This window comes from Dryobates pubescens, chromosome Z (genome assembly GCF_014839835.1).
Source record: "Dryobates pubescens isolate bDryPub1 chromosome Z, bDryPub1.pri, whole genome shotgun sequence".
NCBI lineage: Eukaryota > Metazoa > Chordata > Aves > Piciformes > Picidae > Dryobates > Dryobates pubescens.
This window is the reverse complement of record NC_071657.1, coordinates 2295148-2317696: the sequence shown is the minus strand read 5'-3', so window position 1 is coordinate 2317696 and position 22549 is coordinate 2295148.

Below are 22549 nucleotides of genomic sequence, written 5' to 3'. Positions count from 1 at the left end.
TTTTTAAACTCACACAGGGGCTCCTCCATCATATTTAACTAGATCCTTTCATGCTTATGATGGGAGTTGAGGCCACAGTACAACAATTCATCAAATCTCTGCTCTTACTAATTAAAAAACTTTAAAAGTGCTACAAAAATGTTGTGTTTTCTTGCTTTCCTTTTTCTGTTTACAGACCTTTTATTCTTAATCTGTGAGTTACTTTAGTAATATAATATTTTCTCTCTCTTTTTTTTTTCCCCACTGTGCTTTTTTTCCTTTTGTGAGCCAGTAATTATTCTGCGGTAGTGTGTTTTGGGACATTTCTGATGAAGGCTGCCACTACCATCTTCCTCAGACGAGGTCTCTTAGTTCAGCCAGACAACATGGACCCGCAGCCCCTGGTTTGCTGAAATCTCTTGGGTTTCAATGTTCGCTTTTGCTTTGTATTAAGAAGGGAACCCCGAAGGCCATTGCAGTGTTACCTCAGCATCCAGCTTCCCTTTAGCAGTACATCGGTGTAAGTCGGCTTGATTTCTCCAGAAAACATGAAACAGGAGCTCTGAAGTGGAATTTTAAGTGTTACTCAGGGATGCACAGTTTTAAGAGGGGATTTATTTGCAGCTTATTTCAAGACAGGACTTGCAGCAGTGAAGAATAAAATACCTTCTCAATACATTTCTAAAAAGAAAGGATTTTCCGTAACTTCTAATGATGAGGAGCATCTGAGCTCATGTGCAGTGGGATTAGTACAAGCAGGAGAGGGAAAAAAAAAAAAGATAAAAGAAAAAAGTGTGTTTCTGCACCACCTGGCTAGGCAAAATCTGCCCTTAAAAAAAGGAACAGTAATTAATTCTTTGGTATTTGACATCTTGACTCTGAAACAGGTATCATAGTTCTTCTGTGTAGCCATGGATTTCTCTACATGCTTCCCTGCATCTGTTGTGGGGAGGACTGAAATAAAATTAGGCAGGCCGTTATAATTAGCCCAGTTTGTGTCTGAATCCTCGATTTAAATAGAGCTTTGCTTCATAGGGACTGAGTTCTGCACCTTCCAAGTCAAGAGTGGGTTTTCGCTCTCGAGTGAAACAAGAGGGGTGTTGTTTTCAAGGCAGCAGTCCACTCTTCATGGGCAACAGCATAACTGTGTAGAAACAAAGAAATGTCTTAAGTGTCCTGGTAGCTGTGAAGGTTGAATACAACCTTTAAGTGAAAAGGAAGAGCCTTAGCATGATGGCTGACCTCAGGTTTCAGACTTTGTGCAAGTGGTTGTGGCAGGGGTTTGTGCTTTGTGGGTTGGTTTGGGGTTTTTTTTTTTTCAGCTCTGACTGCTTTTTTTTTAACTGCTTTAAACATTGTCAGCACACTTCATAGCCGTGGAAGAGTTTCTAACCTGGGGATAGAATCAGGATTTTTGCATTAGGGTGGTGTGTGTCAGTGTATTGGGAAGCTTGGCCACAGAGTGGAGGATGAGCCAGTGATGTCCTAAGCTACAGAAAGCAGCCTTACCCCTGCTTAGCGTGGAACCAGTCCCCGGTCTCGAAGTTTCTCTTCGTGTTTGACCAAAATTACACTGAGAAATCGAGCCAGCTGACCTCTTGTTGAAGGCTTCTTGCAACGCTAAAATCTCATGTATGGGAATTAAGTTTCTTCTAGTAGGTGCAGGGTTGGTTTTTTTTCATTTGTTAGTACAAGAGCATCGCATGAAGGATCTGTGAACTGAAGCACAAGGGCTGGAAAACATGAAAGAAATTATATTTGTGAGTAAAAAAACCAAATCCCGATGCAAATCCTAATTGTTGTCTTGGTTAGGGGTTACTTTTCTTGCTCCTAATTGTTGTCTTGGTTAGGGGTTACTTTTCTTGCTCCTAATTGTTGTCTTGGTTAGGGGTTGCTTTTCTTGCAACCCGTGCGGCTGTCGTTGTGTCTCATCAGGAAAACACTAGTTAATCAGTACAACTTCTCCGTGAAAATCAATAGGGAGGGACAGACAAGTTCTGGCCAGAACAAGAAGTCACTGGATCCCCTCCCATGATGTAAGAAGTAAAGTGTCTAGGGGGTGGAAACAGTGCCGGGTGGGCAGAATGAAGTGAATCTAAGCACAGCTCCCTTCTTGGTGAGGCAAAGCCCTGCACTGTAAATACAAAACAGTTCAGCAAAGAAGAGCCCTGTGGGTTTGCTTGTTCCTTGAGGGGGTTGAGAGAAGATGACAGAGGAATCTGCCTTTACAATGGAGGTGAATTTAAGGATTGAGGGAAGATCACAGAAGAATTTGCCTTTACAATGGAGGTAAATTTAGTGTGGGGCTCATCTCAGAATAGCTCTGGCTGTCTCTTGGTCTTCCCTCGCTTGTGAGCGATGCAGCACAGTTGGCAGTGGAACAGATGCTGTGAGAATTTTTCTTCAGAGGAAAGGTTAGTGGTAGGAGGAATGTCTGCATGGGAAAGAGCTATGAAAATTTTGAGAACAGGGCAAATGAATGAGTTCTAAACCTTGCATTTGTTTTCAAGAGAGGCACGGTACTTCAAGGTAGGGTAGTGCTGCACAGTCAGTGAAATCTTCCTTCTCTGGATTTTGTCTTTTGTGGAGTGTGTTCGGTGTTAGTAGATGTGTTATATTAAAGTTTTTCAATAGAGTCAAGTCGGATTCCAGCCTCTTCTAGAAGAAATTGTGCCCCTGAAAAACCCCAAAACCCAAACCAAACAAAAACACTAAGAAAAGAATTTTTAAAAAAGAGAATTAAAAAACAAACAAAATATTAAAAATTTAAAAAATAATAACAAAAAGAAAGAAAGAAAGAAAAAGTAAGGGGGGGGGGAAGAAAAAAAAAGTAAGAAAAAAAAAGGAGAAAGAAAAAAAATAAAAGAAAGGAAAAGATTTAAAAAGACATAAAGAAAAGGGGGGAAATAAAAAAGGAAATATAAGACTTTCAAAGTCAAGAAAACTCCTCACCAGCGTTGGTGGCACGGGCAGGCTGATTTTCTTCCTGTTCCAGATCCAGGTATATGCATTATAATCCTCTATATGTGTTGGCAAGATTGGCATTACTACAAATTGTCTTTTTTCCCCCTCCCTCCTATTAGAGTCCTACCTTCATTTGGTGAAATTATCCTTTTCCTTTCTCTTTTCTCTTTTCTTTTCTTTTCTTTTTTCTTTTCTTTTTTCTTTTCTTTTCTTTTCTTTTCTTTTTTCTTTTCTTTTCTTTTCTTTTCTTTTCTTTTCTTTTCTTTTCTTTTCTTTTCTTTTCTTTTCTTTTCTTTTCTTTTCTTCTCTTTTCTTTTCTTTTCTTCTCTTTTCTTCTCTTCCCTTCTCTTCTCTTCCCTTCTCTTCCCTTCTCTTCCCTTCTCTTCCCTTCTCTTCCCTTCTCTTCCCTTCTCTTCCCTTCTCTTCCCTTCTCTTCCCTTCTCTTCCCTTCTCTTCTCTTCTCTTCTCTTCTCTTCTCGTCTCTTCTCTTCTCTTCTCTTCTCTTCTCTTCTCGTCTCTTCTCTTCTCTTCTCTTCTCTTCTCTTCTCTTCTCTTCTATTCTCTCTCTTCTCTTTCTTTCTTTCTTTTTTTTTTTAAATCCCTCACTTGATTTATTTAATCAGTTCCTGGATTCATTTTACTCTATCCTTTGTGCAAAAAGAAACCAGGGCATTAAAAAAATTTTCCTTCCTAAATTTAGTAGAAGCATCATGTGTGATTTCTGAGTGTCCCATCACAAACTTAAAAGTGTCTCATGACAAGCTTAAGTTTGGGTGTCTCATCACAAACTTAAGTTTCACAAGGCCTGCACGCCTCGGGTAGATGCCAAGGCAAACGCGGTCACATTCCTGGTAGTTCTGGGTGTCGTTTGAAACCCTTTCGAGTGGCTGCTTCTGCAGCACAGCAGAAAGCTTCCTTCTGCTCTGTCTCAGCGCATCTCGCCCTCTCGAATCAGAAAGCTAAGTGCTAACGATTAGCGGGCATTAGGGGAAACCGTAGAAGGCCCAGTTCCGCATAGAAAATGTAGATTTGAGAAGGAATTCGGCTTGCCAGAAGGGCTTTCAGTGTCTATATGGAACTTCCTTTCTCTCGCCCTTAGCTCACTTACTCTCTGCAACTCCTGCAATAAGCAAAGTCCTTTCATGTGCTGATTTCTGAGAACATCGACTTCCGAATGGACTCTGCGAGGTAGAAAACTTTGGGGAAGACATTGTGCGAGCGTGTGTCTGGGAACTGTTGTTAACACAGGTGGAAATTTCTGAAGGTCAATGGATTAGGAAACAGAAATTCATATTTGACAGTAAACAGATCTCTTTTAAGGTCTGATCTAGTGAATTACATGCAGCAGCTATTTCCATCATTCCCCTGGGATTCAGAGGAGTGAGGAACCAATATTCTGTGCAGAAAAATTGCAAGAAGCAGTTGTTCTTAAGAGAAAAACACCCACATAGTACTTGTGGATTTTCATGATAACCAGGAGAGGAAAGTTTACAGGGGGTAAAATATGTGAGGTCAGATTTTTACCCTCTGTCGTCTGCATCTCCTGGTTATCTTGAGAAAATCATCTTGTACTTTATATCTTCTTTACACAAGTCAACAAACACACATTTTTCTCTTAAAAGTTAGTTTGGGGGGGGGGAAGTGAAAAAAAGAAACAAAAATAACAACCAGAGAGAGAGCAGAGTGCCATGTCAGCATTTATATTGTTTTACATGGATTCAGCATTGATGGTTACTAATAAGGTGTGCCTGTGACTACAACACAAAAGGGGTGTTTGGAAATCTGTTGATGGAAATCAGAGGGCCCTAAAATTCTGTTTTAATTATGATTTAGGGCAAAACAAAACAAAAAAAATTAAAGAATAAAGCCTATTTCTTCCTGTGATTGTGTACATGTACATAACCCACTTCAATGCATGATAAAATTAATGAGAAGCATTTCAATCTACTGCAGGGATATTTTAAAGTCTAAAAGACAAGTTAAAAATACTCTCTTTTTTAGGTTTTTTTTTGGGTTGGTTGGTTGGTTTTTTGTTTTGTTTTGTTTTTAATCTTGGAGAGGTAAAGAAAAAATAAATCAGATAATGGTAATGCCCTGCCAGGACTAAGTCAGTATGTTCTGTGTAGATTTACTCCAGCAGACCTGAAAATTAAAGCTCCATATACTGGTTGATGGTAGGCTGAACATGAGCCTGCAGTGTGCCTAGGCGGCCAAGAGGGCCAATGGCATCCTGGCCTGCATCAGGAACAGTGTGGCCAGCAGGAGCAGGGAGGTCATTCTGCCCCTGTACACTGCACTGGTTAGGCCACACCTTGAGTCCTGTGTCCAGTTCTGGGCCCCTCAGTTTAGGAAAGATGTTGAGATGCTGGAAGGTGTCCAGAGAAGGGCAGCAAAGCTGGGGAGGGGTCTGGAGCACAGCCCTGTGAGGAGAGGCTGAGGGAGCTGGGGTTGCTTAGCCTGGAGAAGTGCAGGCTCAGGGGAGACCTTCTTGCTGTCTACAGCTACCTGAAGGGAGGTTGCAGCTGGGAGAGGGCTGGTCTCTTCTCCCAGGCAACCAGCACCAGAACAAGAGAACACAGTCTCAAGCTGTGCCAGAGGAGGTTTAGACTGGATGTTAGGAAGAAATTCTTCACAGAGAGAGTGATTGCCCATTGTGATGTGCTGCCCAGGGAGGTGGTGGAGTCACCATCACTGGAGGTGTTCAGGAGGAGACTTGATAGGGTGCTTGGTTGCATGGTTTAGTTGATTAGGTGGTGTTGGATGATAGGTTGGATGTGATGATCTTGAAGGTCTTTTCCAACCTGGTCTATTCTATTCTATTCTGTTCTGTTCTGTTCTGTTCTAATAGAATATTGTGGTATTATTTTCAGAATCCACTTAGAGGTTAACATTCCCTGGCAGTAGCTACTTAGGCTTTCTCCAGTGGGATAGTGTTTTAGGCAAATCTTCCTGCTACTGGGTGCAGCAGGGGGGGAAAAAACCCAACCCATTTATTCACTGAATTTATGGTGAAACATTATTCTGGCAAATTTAATCACACTCAAGAGGTCTGGAAAACACTTACTGAGCATAAAAATACTTGTCAGTTTTCTGGACAGGATGGTGGCAGGGGGGGAATTGAATTTTATTCCATAACTGTGTTGATCTTGACATCACTCATCTAAAGTGCTGTGTTCAGTTTTGGACTCCCCAGTTTAAGAGGGACAGGGATCTGATGGAGAGGGTCCAGTGGAGGGCTATGAGGGTGATAAAAGAACTGGAGCACTGCCTGGTGAAGAGAGGCTGAGGGACCTGGGACTGTTTAGTCTGGAAAAGAGCAGACTTAGAGGGGATTTCATAAATGTTTATAAATATCTGGGGGCTAGGGGTCAGGAGGGAGAGGACCGTCACAGGCTCTTCTCCCTGTGGTAGGACAGGGAGCAATGGATGTAATCTGAGGCACAGGAGGTTCCACCTCAACACAGCGGGGAACTTCTTTATTGTAAGGGTCACAGAGCAGTGGAACAGGCTGCCCAGAGTGATTGTGGAGTCTCCTTCTCTTTAGACTTTCAAGGCCCATCTGGATGTGTTCCTGTGTGACCTGAGCTAGATTGTATGGTCCTGCTCTGTCAGGGGGGTCAGACGCCACGATCTCTTTGGGTGCCTTCCAACCCCTGGCATCGTGTGATCCTGTGATCACTCACCCCGTAGAGACCAGTTCAGTAGATCTCCTCCAGCAGCAAACACCCAAGGAATCCTCCACCAGAAGTGATTATTCCCTCTGGGAATTCTTCTGTGGTGATACCTGTTGCATCCTGGATAGGATTCAGTGTATGTATCCACCAGCCACATGTGTTCCCCAGAAACATACTCCTCAGAGGCTGCTGGGTTTAACCAGTGGTGCAGGGTCTTCTAGTAGCCTGTTCTGCCTGAAAGAGTGATTTCTGTGTGCTCTGCAAATGGCTTTTTATTGGCTGATCAGGGTAAACCTTTCCTTTTCCTTACAGTTCTGCCTCAGAATTGTGGAGTTATTAAATTATCTCTGTTTAGCCTAGGAAAGAGGAGACAGAGAGGATCTCATATCTATAGGGCAAGTGTCAGGGGGATGGAGCCAGACTCTTATCTGTGGTGTCCAGCGACAGGGCAAGGGGCAGTGGGTACAAACTGTAGCACAGGAGGTTCCACATAAACATGAAGGGAATATTCTTCACTTTGAGGGTGGCAGATCAAAGAAGCAGGCTGCCCAGAGAGGCTGTTGAATCTCCATCTCTGGAGGCATTCAAACCCCACCTGGCCACGCTCCTGTGTGATTCACTCCTGGTGATCCCGCTCTTGTAGGGGGGGTTGGACTAGATGACCTTCAGAGGCCTCTTCCAACCCCCACCACTATGTGTTTCTGTGTTAGCCTTTAAAAACTCCACACTAAAAAAAATACAACAAACTGAAAATAGAAGAAAATGCACAATGCCCACAACAATCTCTGTGCCTCCAGTGTATCATCACTGCTTCACCTAAACTTCCAAGAACCAGTCCTGACCTTACTGGCACTGCCTGGAATGTTGGTGGTTGTGGGGATGAGTGGGGAGAAAGGCTGTAAGACATTGGAGAGGTTTTTATGCAGCAAGCTACTAAAGTCTGAGTCTGAAATGCAAACAAAACAAAACAAAACAACAAAAACCCCCACTCAAACAAACCCAAAATTACCACAGATTGGCCTGTAGCAGGATTAAACAGTACTTAAAACCCCCGAAATTCAGCTCAGCCCCAGTTAATTTGCAAATTTCTTTCCATTAAAGATCTTCTTCACACAATAGGGAGCTTTACTTAATCAGTGTTTCTTAGACCTACTTAGGAACATGCTGCCCACAGCAAGTTATTTTGAGAACGTTTTGAATTGCGAGAACACATTTGCAAGACACCTGCCCCCTGAAAGAAGTTACCCAGGAATAGTAATTAACACCTCTCTTTACAGTGCAGCAGACAATTTCAGATAGATAGGGTCAGGAGCAGTAAAAGAAAGCAGCAAAGAACAGAAAAGTGTTTATTTGTTTATGGTGACTAGATTAAATTAAAATAAAAACTTGGTTGCAAAGTATTTATTGGGGAGAGATTCTGAGTTTTCAAGTCTCTGACTCCTTACAAGGCAGAGAGAGATGTCTGCACCATCATTTGTGGCAGGATGCAGTTCTGGAAGGCCCAGCCTGTGATCTGGAAAAGGTGGCTGCTGGTGGTGATACAAAACCAGTTGCACAAATCTTGTGACCAATATGAACCCATTTGAATGCCAAGGCAACTTGATGCATATTGTACCTGCCTGTGTGCCTGCAATGTTCCTGCCAACGTCAGTGCTTTGCTATGTTGAGGAATTAGTTTCTGTGTGAAAAACAAAACAAAACAAAACAAAACACAACACAACACCCAAACAATGATAATAATAACTGGGACATCTGCCACAGAGCAGTTTGTACCTCAGGGTGACGTATCAGATTTGTATTTCCAGTGTTAGTTTATAGTATCATAGAATCAGTCAGGGTTGGAAGGGACCACAAGGATCATCTAGTTCCAACCCCCCTGCCATGGGCAGGGACACCTCACACTAGATCAGGCTGGCCAGAGCCTCATCCAGCCTGGGCTTAAATACCTCCAGGGATGGAGCCCCAACCACCTCCCTGGACAACCCATTCCAGGGCTTCACCACTCTCATGGTGAAGAACTTCCTCCTCACCTCCAGCCTCAATCTCCCCACCTCCAGCTTCATTCCATTCCCCCTAGTCCTATCACTACCTGAGATCCTGAGCAGTCCCTCCCCAGCCTTCTTGTAGGCCCCCTTCAGACACTGGAAGGCCACAATTAGGTCACCTCACAGCCTTCTCTTCTCCAGACTGAACAGCCCCAACTCCTTCAGTCTGTCCTCGTAGGAGAGGTGCTCCAGCCCTCTGCTCATCCTCGTGGCCCTTCTCTGGACACCTCCCAGCACCTCCAGATCCCTCTTGGAATAGGGGCTCCAGAACTGGAGGCAGTACTCCAGGTGGGGTCTCTCCAGAGCTGTGTAGAGGGGGAGAATCCCCTCCCTGGCCCTGCTGACCACACTTCTCTTGCTGCAGCCCAGGATCTGGTTGGCTTTCCGGGCTGCAAGTGCACACTGAGAGCTCCTGGTGAGCTTCTCCTCCACCAGCACCCCCAAGGCTCTCTCCTCAGGGCTGCTTTCCAGATAGTCACTGCCCAGTTGTTCATTTGTTAAACTCACTGTGGATGTGGGCTGTAAGATTCCTTCTCCCATGCAACCAGTGGCAGAACAAGAGGACACAGTCTCAATCTGCACCAGGGGAAGTTTAGGCTGGAAGTGAGGAGAAAGTTCTCCCCAGAAAGGGTAATTAGCCATTGGAATGTGCTGCCCAGGGAGGTGGTGGAGTCGCTGTCCATGGAAGTGTTCAAAAAAGGATTGGATGTGGCACTTGGAGCCATGGTTTGGTTGTCAGGAGGTGTTAGGTATTAGGTTGGACTTGATGATCTCTCAGGTCTTTTCCAACCTGGCTGATTCTGTGTGATTTGTTAAACTGAGAAGTCACTATAGGCATGCAAGTCTTTTGCAAATGCATTTTCAGTGGAGTCCAAATGAAACCCACAGAGTAGGAACAACAAAAGGCTTCGTTAGACATTCTTAACAAACCACTGTGCTCTGTTTATTGGCTCTGTACATCTTTTGTTGGTTACTATAACTTACAGGTGAGATCTTGTTACACATTTGATTTATTGTTCAGAGCCAGCTGAGCCCTTAGTTCAGGGGTGACACAGCATGCTGCAGTTAAGTGTTATTTTACACACCATTCTCAGGTGACTTACCATATCCCATGGTCATTCAGCATATACATCCTACACCACTCAGCATATTACTTCCTGCACCCTTCAGCATATACCTCCTATCCCCACATAGGAAGTGAGGATTTTCTTTTCAGGTCAGCAGTAGTAATAAAGTTCTTGGGATGAACAGGACGAGGTGGGTAACACTTCTACATTGCTACAGCATGTGAGCTTTTCTATTGTGCCTTGAGAACTGCTTCACCCTGGTCTGTTTGAATAAATAAAGGATGTAGGCTAACCTGTAAAGGTTGTTTCTTTACCATCTTATACAAGTGTTGTGGGTTTAACCCCAGCCAGCAGCTAAGCACCCTTGAAGCTGCTGTCTCACTTCTTGCCCTCCCAGTGGAGGAACTGGAGAAGGAAAAAAACACCCCAAAAACACCACTCATAGGCTGAGATGAGAACAATTTAATAACTAAGATAAAATAATGTACTATTAACAACAGAAAGAAGTATGATGAAAGGAGAGAGAGGAATAAAACCCAAGAAAAGATAAGTTGGGATGAAAGGGCCTCAAGTTGCACCAGGGGAGGTTCAGGCTGAATATTAGAAGAAACTTCTTCACTGAAAGGGCTCTCAAAGACTAGAACAGGCTGCCCAGGGAGGTGGTTGAATCCCTGTCCCTGGAGCTGTTTCTAAGAGGCAGAGGTGCAATGCTGAGGGACATGGTTTAGCCTCGGTAGAGTTAGGTACTGGTTGGACTCGATGATCTGAAAGGTCCTTTCCAACGGAAACGATTCTATGATTCTATTCTATTCTATAAGCAATGGGCAGTGCAGCTGCTCACCATCCACACTGATTGATGCTTGAGCAGTGCTTCCACCCCTTACAGCTCCCCCAGTCTATACCCTAAGGTGGGGAACATCCCTTTGCCTGGTTCAGGGCAGCTGCCTTTGCCATAGAATCAATCACTGAATGGTTTGGGTGGGAAGAGACCTTCAAAGCTCATCTAGTACAACCCCACTTCAGTCAACAGGGACATCTGCAGGTAGTGCAGGTTGCTCAGATTTCCAGACAGCCTCCCTCACCTGGAGTGTTGCCAGGGATGGGGTATTTCCCACCTCTCTGGGCAACCTCAACTAACACATGCTGCCTCCCAGCTCCTTGTGCTGCTGCACACTAGCAAAGCAAGTTGAAAAGCCCTTGATTTCTTATCAATAAGTAAAATCACTACTATACTGTCAGCATTCTTCTCATGCTGAATCCAAAACACATCACTATTCAAGCTACTAAGAAGCAAGCTACTAACAAGAAAATTAGCTCTATCCCAGCCCAAAACAGGGCAAGAATTAAGTTATTTGCCTTGTATTTTCAGGAACCAGCATTTACCCTTGTCATGCCACACAGAGTGTTGCCCATCACTTTTAGATATCAAGCTTTGTTCCAAGCTGAAGGGGAAGATGATTGTCTTGTGGGGCTAGGGGTGGAGAATCTGTTCATTAGATCCCCTTCTCCATGAAATATATACTAGCAGAATATCCCATTAGATCCTTTTCACCATGAAATATATACTAGCAGCATATCTATAATAAATACATTCTTTTCCTTATTAAAATGCTCTTCTGGTTAATCTTCTAGGGGCAAAGCTAAGTTTAATAGGAGCTTATAGAATGGTCTGTTCCTGTTTAAAGACTCTAGAATTTCATATCATCACTGACCTCCATCCTAGCCATTTATTTTAGATAAGTTTGGGGTGTTTTTGGCACCTGGCTACAGATTAGCTACTAACTGACAGGAAAAGAAAGATTCAGAGCATCTAAGCTACTCTGTTTCCAATTTTCTTAGGTTTTGTGCCAACCTGTTACTTTTGGGGGGCATCCTGGTATCTCACAGAGTGTGCTGCAAGGGTGGAATTTGTGGAGGGGAGTGGGATACTGTTACCTGCCTCTGGCTTCACTCAGGTTCTGACTTCCAAACACAGTAAGCATTAGTCAGTCCCTGCTTCCACCCAGTCAGGAGCAAAATCCTGCTCACCCAGAAGGATGAGTGGACAGCTGCCAAACCATTTGGATGTTTAGAGATTTCACATCCAGGAAGGATGTGAAATAAATACAGGGTTTGAGAAAGCTAGGGACCCTGTATTCAAAAATTCTGCCAATTGCATCAGTTTTTAAGACTTAAAGGCAAGAATCATAGAATCATGGAATTAACAAGGTTGTAAAAGACCTCAAAGAGCATCAAGTCCAACCTGTCACCACAGACCTCATGACTACTAGACCATGGCACCTAGTGCCATGTCCAGTCCTCTCTTGAACACCTCCAGGGATGGTGATTCCACCACCTCCCTGGGCAGCACATTCCAATGGATAACGACTCTCTCAGTGAAGAACTTTCTCCTCACCTCCAGCCTAAACTTCCCCTGGCACAGCTTGAGACTGTGTCCTCTTGTTCTGGTGCTGGTTGCCTGGGAGAAGAGACCAACCCCCACCTGGGGGGTGGTCTGTGGTTCAAGAGTCTCAATGTCCTTCTTAAATTGAGGGGCCCAGAACTGGGCTCAGGACTCAAGGTGTGGCCTAACCAGTGCTGAGTAGAGTTTAATGTAATTGTGACACAAATCTTTACCAGGTTTACCGGTGGTGGTCATCACAGCGTGTGACTTAAACAAAAACAAAACAAACAAACCAACAACTCGTCTGAGCCACTGCTCAGACAAGTTCTCATGGCAGGTGCTGAGCCAAGAGCCCTCCTCCCATTGACTGCCTGCCTTCTCCTGCCTGAAGGGCCTGGGTTGGGGGAGCAGAGAGGATGAGTGGTTGAAGGAGGAGTGGCTGGAGGAGACCAAAGGTGGCCTCCCTTGCTGGTGCTCAGTGCAAATTGAGGAGCCTGAGATCCAAGCTGTCCTGCCCAGGGAGGTGGTGGAGTCCCCATCCCTGGAGGAGTTCAAGAAGGGATTGGATGTGGCACTTGAAGCTATGCTTTAATTAGTCAGGAGGTGCTGGGTGACAGGTTGGACTGGATGATCTCTGAGGTCTTTTCCAACCTTATTGCTTCTATGATTCTATGATTCTATGAACAACAACAATAACAACAAAAAGATTTAATTTTGTAGAAAAATATTTTTATGCCTACTTTCCTCCTTACTCATGTGACTTGTTTTACTAGTATCTCCTTGTCAAGGGTCATTGCTGGGTTGACCACTAGACAAGTGACAGAGGCACTCTGGGAACCCCTCTCCCTTGCCAAAGGGAAGAGAGAGAGATTTACAAATGGCAAAAGAAAACTGAGACTACTTTGATGGAAGTGATAACAATAAAATGAAACAGATACCACTAGACACAAGACAATATAGAACTGCTGCCAGTGACGTTACTGTGGTCGGCACCAGCGCTGTGACAGGCACTGGGGAAGCTCCAGATGACTCAGCATCAGATGGGAACTGGATTCAGAAACACAGAAATCAGAGTTGAAGGCAGAGCAGAGAGTCCTCCTCAGATGCCAGTCATTGAATAAGAGGCTTGACCCTGGTGATCCATCAGCTTTCTCCCAAAGATGCCATCCATGGGCTGCAATCCCTTTTGGGGCACTTCTGTTCTTTCTGCTCCTTCCTGCAGGTGCTACCTCTGGCTTCCTGCACCCCAAGGTACGGCACAAGCTGTGGCAGTGCCCTTGGTCTCCATAGGAGGAAAGTAAGCCAGGGCCTTTCTGCAGGAAGCCCTTGGCAGGAGCTCTCCCCAACAGCGTGGTCACTGCTAGGAGCAGCCCCTGGCTGTGCTAACCTGCCCTGAGCTGCAGAAGGAGCCCCACTGAGCAGAGGCTGAGCTGGGAAGCCACCGCACTGAGCAGAATCAGTTCTGCTCTCACTCAAACCAGGACACTGCTCTAAGTTTGTAGTTCAGTTTGGGGTTACAGGTATGATGGCTTTCTAGCTAGGCTAAACCAAATGCCTGAAAGTGTAGTATCCAAGTTATTCCTACAGCCATTAGGCTTTTCAAGAGCAAAAATTAGAATTTAAGAAAGATAGTTCAGTTCTATGAAGTTAACATCCATGACAAAGATCAAAGAGGCTCAGTCTAAATCTTTTTAAAGCTACTTTAATTATTTTTTAGCTTGAGCTAAAAAGGGAAGGGAAGGGAAGGGAAGGGAAGGGAAGGGAAGGGAAGGGAAGGGAAGGGAAGGGAAGGGAAGGGAAGGGAAGGGAAGGGAAGGGAAGGGAAGGGAAGGGAAGGGAAGGGAAGGGAAGGGAAGGGAAGGGAAGGGAAGGGGGAAAAGGAAGGGAAGGGAAGAGGGAAAAGGAAGGGAAGGGAAGGGAAGAGGGAAAAGGAAGGGAAGGGGGAAAAGGAAAGGAAGGGAAGGGAAGGGGAAAAGGAAAGGAAGGGAAGGGGAACAAAAATGGGGAAGGAAAGGGAAGGGAAAAAGGAGAGGGAAGGGGAAAAAAAAAGAAAAAGAAAAAAGAAAAGAAACAAAAAATGGAGGAAAGGGGGGGGGAAGGAAAGGAAAAGAAAAAAAAAGGAAATTAAAAAAAAAAAAAAGGAAAAAAAATGAGGAAAGAAAAAGGGAGGAAAGGAAAAGAGGGAAAGGAAAAGGAGGAAAAAGAAGGAAAGTAACAAAAAAACCCCAAACAACCAAAACTTGGGAAAAAACCCACCACCTACAAAACAAAAAAGGGCACACACAGACCTCACAGACTTAATTCACACCCCACAGAAATTGAGTGGAATCTTTTCAGCAGGCTTTGCAATATTTTGTGTCTTCTGAGATCGTGCAGGAAAATTATCTGTGTTAGGCTGTGGGATGATTTCGAAGGTATTTGGAGCAGGGGAGAGAAAACAGGAATGTTTAATTTAGCCTAAAGAATACTTGTGAGAAACTTGGTCTGGAAGAATGCCTCAGTAGCAGGAGGAAGGCTGTTCCAATCAATGAAAACCAATTTAAACTGATTATGTTTTGGCACTTTGGTAAGTGAGTAAATACTTTCAGATCAATAATGCATAAAATTCTCTATGGCCAAGTGGTTTTGTGGGAGGGAGGGAGGAATATGTATGAATCCTTTTTCAAGAAGCAGGACAACACTGAAGCTTTTCCCTCAGTGAACATTTTGATAAGCTGCCTGTTTTCATTCCCAGCTGCTGCTGGTTTTGCTCTTGATTCAATTCCCAGATGAAAAGTTCTCAGGCAAGCCATGGCTGCAGAGTCTGCTAGAGGGTGGTGTCTGGCTCCTATCTTCCCTCCTGGTGCTGCAAAATGTTTTCAGACATTCAGAGACCTACTAAACACTCTTTTTGGCCTTGGTCTTCCTACAAACCCAAGCGCCTTTTGAGGTCCTGTAAGATTAAAAGTGTGACTCCTCAGTAGTGTTGTGTCTGCATTATGTTGGGCTGATCTCCCTGAAGTGAAGTATTTCTTCTCTTAAAAAATGTGCTTATTCTGCATTTAATGGAGGGGGGGTGGGTGTGGGTGTGGGAATGCTTTAGCCAGTGCAATAAATGAAAATTAATTAAAATGCAATTAAGTCAATTTTATGACAGACTCTTATCTTTAGAAAATTCAGGCTATTATGCTGAGGAAATTAGGCATAGCCTCTCTATAATTAGTGAGAAAATACACCAAAATGGATGATGCATGTCAAAGGCTGCCAAAATACATGTTTTTAAATCAGAGATCCTTCAGGGAATGTCCCAAACTCCCAGTTTTATGAAGCTTTAGAATTTGTTTGCAGACCTTTACATTACCAGGCCTGCATAATTGCAGGGATTAAACTGTGCCCTTAAGGCTGCTTGTTTTCTCCTGATGCTTTCCCTCACACACACAGAGTTACTGGTTCTGATAGTGGGACCTCTACCTTAGAAGAAGCTCCAGGCAGCTGCCAGCACTTTAAATATTGGTTGTCTAAACCTGCTCAGAGCAGGTCTATACACAATAAGCAGGTGATGCTGGGGGTTAGAAGGCATCTTTGCATTCTCTGCTGCAAGGTCCCCAGTGAATCAGTAACAACAATAGTTATTCTCCCTTTCTTTCTTAGCCTGCAGTGCTCATGTGGAGTTTTGCATTTGCTTCAAAGCCCTTTTAAACCTGCAACTTTGCTTCTGTGAAGTGCTGGTTGATTCATCATCTGATTCAAACACTTTCACTGTCTCTCTTCCCTGCTGCAGCATCTTTGAAAACTGTGAGGAACAATCTGTGAGGCTTTAATCCATCAGATGAAGATGAAAGCAGTTTGTTTGCTTTGCTTCTAATCCATTGGATTATGATGAATTCAGCCTGTTTACTTTCCTCCCTCCTATTTCTCTCTAGCTGTACTGAAGAGAAGTGGTATACTGCTGCTGAACTTTAACAGAGGGAGCAGATTAAGTTGGGAAGTTGTTAAGGAAAATGCCCTGTCTGCCTTCCCCCACCCCACCTCTGTTTTTATCAGTTACAATTAAGTTTTCTGCTTAACTAGACAATGTCTCTGTCTAGCTGCGCTGCTCTGTGCATTTGGTGTATTGCCAGGTAGTTAAGTTGTTCATCTTGCTAACTAGCAGAGTCTGTGGAGAAATCTGTAACATCCCAAAAGAATAATTATATTAGATTATCTTTTTTTTTACAGTGAGGGTAGTGAAGGACTTCAACAGGTTGCCCAGAGGTGGCAGATGCCACATCCCTGGCAACATTACAGGTGAGGCTGGAGAGGGCTCTGAGCAATCTGCTTTAATTGAAGATGTCCCTGCTTTACTCAGGAGGTTTGGACTAGATGACTTCAAAGGTCCCTTCCAACCCAAACCATTCAATGATTCTATGACCTGCTGTGACCGTTTGACACAGTGCCTTTAAGGACAAGCAGTGCTGAAACACACTGGCAAAATGTTTTCAGTACTAGAACCAAAACATTCTGATATTCTAAACGAATTTCATTGGTGGATAGACAAAAAATGCAGCTTTAGATTGTGGAGCAGTTGGAATTTTTTTTTTTTCCTCAGTTCAATTTGGTTGGGGAGTTGGGGAGAGTTTCAGCCTGTTCTCCCTGCCTGCTTCTCTGTGAACTGCTGGAGTTGGCCTTCAGATAAGCAAAAAACTGCATGGGCTTTTGAAGCTTACTAACAACTCTTTTCCTTAGTAACTTGCCTTTCTCTCTCTCTAACCCCTTTTTGGGGAAAAAGGGAGGTGGGGGGGGAGAGAGGGGGTTCCAAGGAGGGGATCCTTCCCTTAGGGAGGGATTTTTGTTGTGTTATTTCTCTTTGCTGTGTATTTCTGTGTATATATTGTAAATACCTGTATATATTGTGTTATATATAACCTGCTTTCCATATATGCTTGTAAATATATAGCTTTTGCTCTTCGACTGAGTTAGCTGTGGTTTCTTACTCTGTGGAGGAGGGAGAGCTAAGCCCTCTCTCAACCTGCCACACCTGCCTCTATCACTTCTTCAGCCCTCTCTACTGTGCCAAAGTGGAGATCTACCTATGGCAAGAGAGTTGGAAATAGATTACCTTTAAAGGTCCCTTCCAACCCAAACCATTCTATGATTTACAGTTTCCTTTGTGTTTTTTTCATTGTCTGTAATGAGCTGTAGCAACGATGGTAATTTGTCAGCAGATTGTTCAGAATTGTCCTGCTCCTGGAAGCTACTCATGGTTGCTCTGCAAGCTCTCCCCAGCTCTGCTTTCAATTCCAGGGATGAATTTTTTCAAGTGGGATGTTAACTTCCAGCAGCAGCAGCCCATTACTGCTGCAAAGCATAGCCTTGACAGTAGCTTGAATTGATTAGATTTTGGGTTATCACAGCATGCCAAATCCATTCTCTCTGGGTTAGTGGCACAGCTGGGATAATGCAGCTCTGTAATAATACCTCCCTTGGCTGAAGTCCAGACGAAGCTGCAGTTCATACAGTGCCCTCCAGAACAAGAGGCTCAGTTGGGACAGAAGTGATTGTATGAGACATCAGAGAACATCAGTGTTAACACACACACACCAGTCTTGTCTGCAGACACTGCTGTTTTGTTTAGTTCTTGTTTATAATATGTCATGTCAGAGTACCAAAACCCTCTGCTGATGTGGGTATGATTACAAGCAAACATTCTGCAGGACCACATCCCAAACAGAGGCAGCTTTTGAGTGAAAAAGAAGGAAAAGAAAAAAGGAGAGAAGAGAGAAGAGAAGAGAAGAGAAGAGAAGAGAAGAGAAGAGAAGAGAAGAGAAGAGAAGAGAAGAGAAGAGAAGAGAAGAGAAGAGAAGAGAAGAGAAGAGAAGAGAAGAGAAGAGAAGAGAAGAGAAGAGAAGAGAAGAGAAGAGAAGAGAAGAGAAGAGAAGGAAAAAAGAAAAGAAAAGAGAAGAGAAGAAGAAAAGAAAAGAAAAGAAAAGAAAAGAAAAGAAAAGAAAAGAAAAGAAAAGAAAAGAAAAAAGAAAAGAAAAGAAAAGAAAAGAAAAGAAAAGAAAAGAAAAGAAAAGAAAAGAAAAGAAGAAGAGAAGAGGAGAGGAGAGAAGAGAAGAGAAGAGAAGAGAAGAGAAGAGAAGAGAAGAGAAGAGAAGAGAAGAGAAGAAAAAAGAAAAGAGAAGAGAAGAGAAGAGAAGGGAAGGGAAGAGAAGAGAAGAAAAAAGAAAAGAGAAGAGAAGAGAAGGGAAGGGAAGAGAAGAAAAAAGAAAAGAAAAGAAAGAGATGAGAAGAGAAGAAAAAAGAGAAGAGAAGAGAAGAGAAGAGAAGAGAAGAGAAGAGAAGAGAAGAGAAGAGAAGAGAAGAGAAGAGAAGAGAAGAGAAGAGAAGAGAAAAGAAAAGAGAAGAGAAGAGAAGAGAAGAGAAGAGAAGGGAAGAGAAGAGAAGAAAAAAGAAAAGAAAAGAAAAGAAAAGAAAGAGATGAGAAGAGAAGAGAAGAAAAAAGAGAAGAAGAGAAGAGAAGAGAAGAGAAGAGAAGAGAAGAGAAGAGAAGAGAAGAGAAGAGAAGAGAAGAGAAGAGAGAAGAAAAAAGAAAAGAGAAGGGAAGAGAAGAGAAGAAAAAAGAAAAGAAAAGAAAAAGAGAAGAGAAGAGAAAAGAAAAGGAAAAAAAGAAAAAAGAAAAGAAAAGAAAAGAAAAGAAGAAAAAGAAAAAAAAAAGAAGAAAAAGAAGAGAAGAAAGAAGAGAAGAGAAGAGAAGAGAAGAGAAGAGAAGAGAAGAGAAGAGAAGAGAAGAGAAGAGAAGAGAAGAGAAGAGAAGAGAAGAGAAGAGAAGAGAAGAGAAGAGAAGAGAAGAGAAGAGAAGAGAAGAGAAGAGAAGAGAAGAGAAGAGTCTTGGAAAAGTTATTAGCTGAAGCAAATGCAGACGTATGGCAACAGTGAAAACATCACCATACTAATTCATGAAGGAGAGATAAGTAATGGTAAAGAAAAACCTTTACAACGTGGGTGGATTTAGACGGGACATTTGGAAGAATTTCCTTACAGTGAGGGTGGTGAGACACTGGAACAAGTTGCACAGGGAGGTTGTGGATGTCTCCTCCCTGGAGGTGTTCAGGGCCAGGCTGGATGAGGCCTTGAGCAACCTGTGCTGGTGGAAAGTGTCCCTGCTCACGGCAGGTGGGTTGAAACTGGTCCCTTCCAACCTAAACCATTCCATGATTCCCACTTCTATGAAAGGGGTTTATAACCTGAATTCTAGAGGCAGAAAGGCTTAGCACACAAGACATGGGCAGATAAACATTTTTCCCCCCTAGATATCCACAATTTTTATGAAATAAATATTTTTAATGAGATAAATATTTTAAAGGAAATAAATATTTTAATGAAATAAATATTTTAAATGAAATTATATTTGAATAATATTTAAATGAAATAGTATTTGAATGAAATAAATATTCTAATGGCTAATATTTGAATGAAATAAATATTTAAAAGAAATAAATATTTTAAAGGAAATAAATATTTTAATGAAATAAATATTTTTATGACATAAATACCCTGAGCTTACAAATTGCTCCCCGTTTTGAAGAATTAAAGCTTTTCCACCCCCATCCTGAGAGATGGCAAACTCTAGGGGAAAAATCTGAATGGAATTCACTGACAGCGTTTCCAAATGGTAGTTTTAAGAGCTTCTCCTTAAGCTGGAATTAAAAATGCTTCCAAAGAGAAGCATTTAGAAATGCAGTGTCGTTCACATTCCTTCTACTCCCCACTGTCTTCTTCCAAGAGAATAATGGGTGGAAAAGCAGACTTTTCAGTTGTGTAAGACCAGGACAGCTGGCATGCTCATTGTCGTGTTAATTAAAGGCGCAAGTGTTAACAAGGTGCTCTCTTTTGAAATGCAACTGAGTTCATAGTTCCATGATGGTTTCTCTTGTGTTCTCGTACAAGAGCTTTCCTGCCTTCACTCCTCCTTTTAGCCAGTTCTGGGGTGCCTGTTGTTGAGTGACTTGGTCACTGATCACGCAGTCACACCTGAAGGAGAATACATTGTGCAGCAGTCACATCGTTGAGACAGTTCACTGGCGCAAGGTTCATAGAATCGTAGAATCAATACGGTTGGAAGAGACCTCAAAGATCATCAAGTCCAACCTGTCACCACAGACCTCATGACTATTAAACCATGGCACTAAGTGCCACATCCAATCCCCTCTTGAACACCTCCAGGGATGGTGACTCCACCACATCCCTGTGCAGCACATTCCAATGGCTAACAACTCTCTCTGGGAAGAACTTCCTCCCCACCTGTCTACAACCTCCCTTCAGGTAGTTGTAGGTGGCAACAAGGTCTCCCCTGAGCCTGTACTTCTCCAGGCTAAGCAACCCCAGCTCCCTCAGCCTCTCCTCACAGGGCTGTGCTCCAGACCTCTCCCCAGCCTCATTGCCCTTCTCTGGACACATTCAAGAGTCTCAATGTCCTTCTTAAATTGAGGGGCTCAGAACTGGACACAGGACTCAAGGTGTGGCCTTGAAGGTTTCTTCAAAGGTCAATGCTTACTGGTATCTAAAGGGTGGGGGGTCAAAAGGATGGGGCCAGACTCTTTTCAGTGGTAGGACAAGGGGCAATGGGCACAAGGTGGAATGCAAGAGGTTGCCCCCAAACAGCAGGAAAAAATTCTTTGCTGTGAGGGTGCTGGAGGCCTGGAGCAGGCTGCCCAGAGAGGGTGTGGAGTTTCCTTCTCTGGAGAGGTTCCTAACTCCACCTGGATATTGTGATGCTGGGCAAGCTGCTGTGGGTACTCCTGCTGCAGCAGGAGGATGATCTCCAGAGATCCCTTCCAAGCCCCCCACCATGCTGGTATTGTGTAATTGCTTAGACAATGCTATACTATCTGGGTGTCTGGTGCCTGTGAATGCACTTGTCTTGTGTTACTGATGTTGGAGGAAGTGTAAATAAACCCTTTCATTTTCTCCTCATCCTCAATATCCAGTAATATTTTAAAAAAAATGAAAGAAGGAAGAAAAAAAGGAGGAAAAAACCATAAATAAAAGCATAGTGCTGATACAACACTAAAGGGTCCAACCTGGTCTGGTCTATTCAATTCAATTCAATTCTATTCTATTCTATTCTATTCTATTCTATTCTATTCTATTCTATTCTATTCTATTCTATCCTATTCTATCCTATTCTATTCTATTCTATTCTATTCTATTCTATTCTATTCTATTCTATTCTATTCTATTCTAATTTGGAAGTGAAAATTAGATTTTCAGTTGTCAGTTCCCCCAGCCAACAACCTGTTCAGTGACACAGGTTTGGTGTTGCAAATCACTGACCTAGACAAGGTGTTCTAGATACAATAATCACAGAATCACCAAGGTTGGAAGAGACCTCAAAGATCATCGAGTCCAACCTGTCACCACAGACCTCATGACTAAACCATGGGCACCAATCAATCCAATCAAATGTCCTTAAGCAGATCAGACTCCCCTGTCTCAAGCTTGCCACCTTGGCTGCCGTACAGCACCAAGTACATGGCAGCAGAAATACAGCCAAAACCCTCTTCTCCCTCCCCAGTGCCTTCCTATTTGTGTAAAATACATTAAAAGCCACAAACCAACCGCTGAACAGGAGAGGTGTGGCACTGTGGGCTGAGTGAAGTGCATGAGATTGACTCATTTTATAAGGGCTGTGGCTTTCTTCCTTGAAAAATCTGCATCCTGGGAAAATCTGCTGCCTAAAAATAAATAAAAAAAACCCCAACAGATGGATAGATGATAAATAAATGGATAAATAAATAACCCTCTGCAAATATTTCTGCAGCTGGCAATAGATGATGAGAAGAAGGTGGCAGTGTTAATTTCTAAGTCTGAATGCAGCACGTGTTTTGTGCTTTAAACCTCTCCCTTTTAGTTTTTTCCCCTTTATTTTTTCTTTTAAAAAAATCTTTATTTTCCCCCTTTTTTTCTCATTTTTTTCCTTTTTATTTTCTCTTTTTTCTTTTTCTGTTTTCTTTTTTTCTTTTTCTTGTCTTTCTTTTTTATCCTTTTATTTTTTCTCTCTTTTTTCTTTTTTTATTAATTTTCTTTATTTTATTTTTTGTTCTTTCCTTTTTCTTTTATTTCTGTTTTCTTTTCCTTTTTTCTTTCTTTTTCTTTCTGTTTTCTTGTTTTGATTTTCTTTCCTTTTTCTTACTTTCTTCTTTATCCTTTATTTTCTTTTTTCTTTTTTATTTCTTTTTCCTTTTTTTCTCTTTCTTCTCTTTCTTTTTCTGTTTTCTTTTTTATTCATTATCTATATTTTATTTTTTGTTCTTTCCATTTTCTTTTATTTCTTTTTATTTTCTTTTTTCCTTTTTTCTTTCTTTTTTCTTTTTTCTTTTATTTTTTCTTTTCCTTTTTTCTTTCTTCTTTGTCTTTCTTTTTTATTTTATTTTTTATTTTCCTTTTTTATTTCTTTTTTTTCCTTTCTTTTTATGT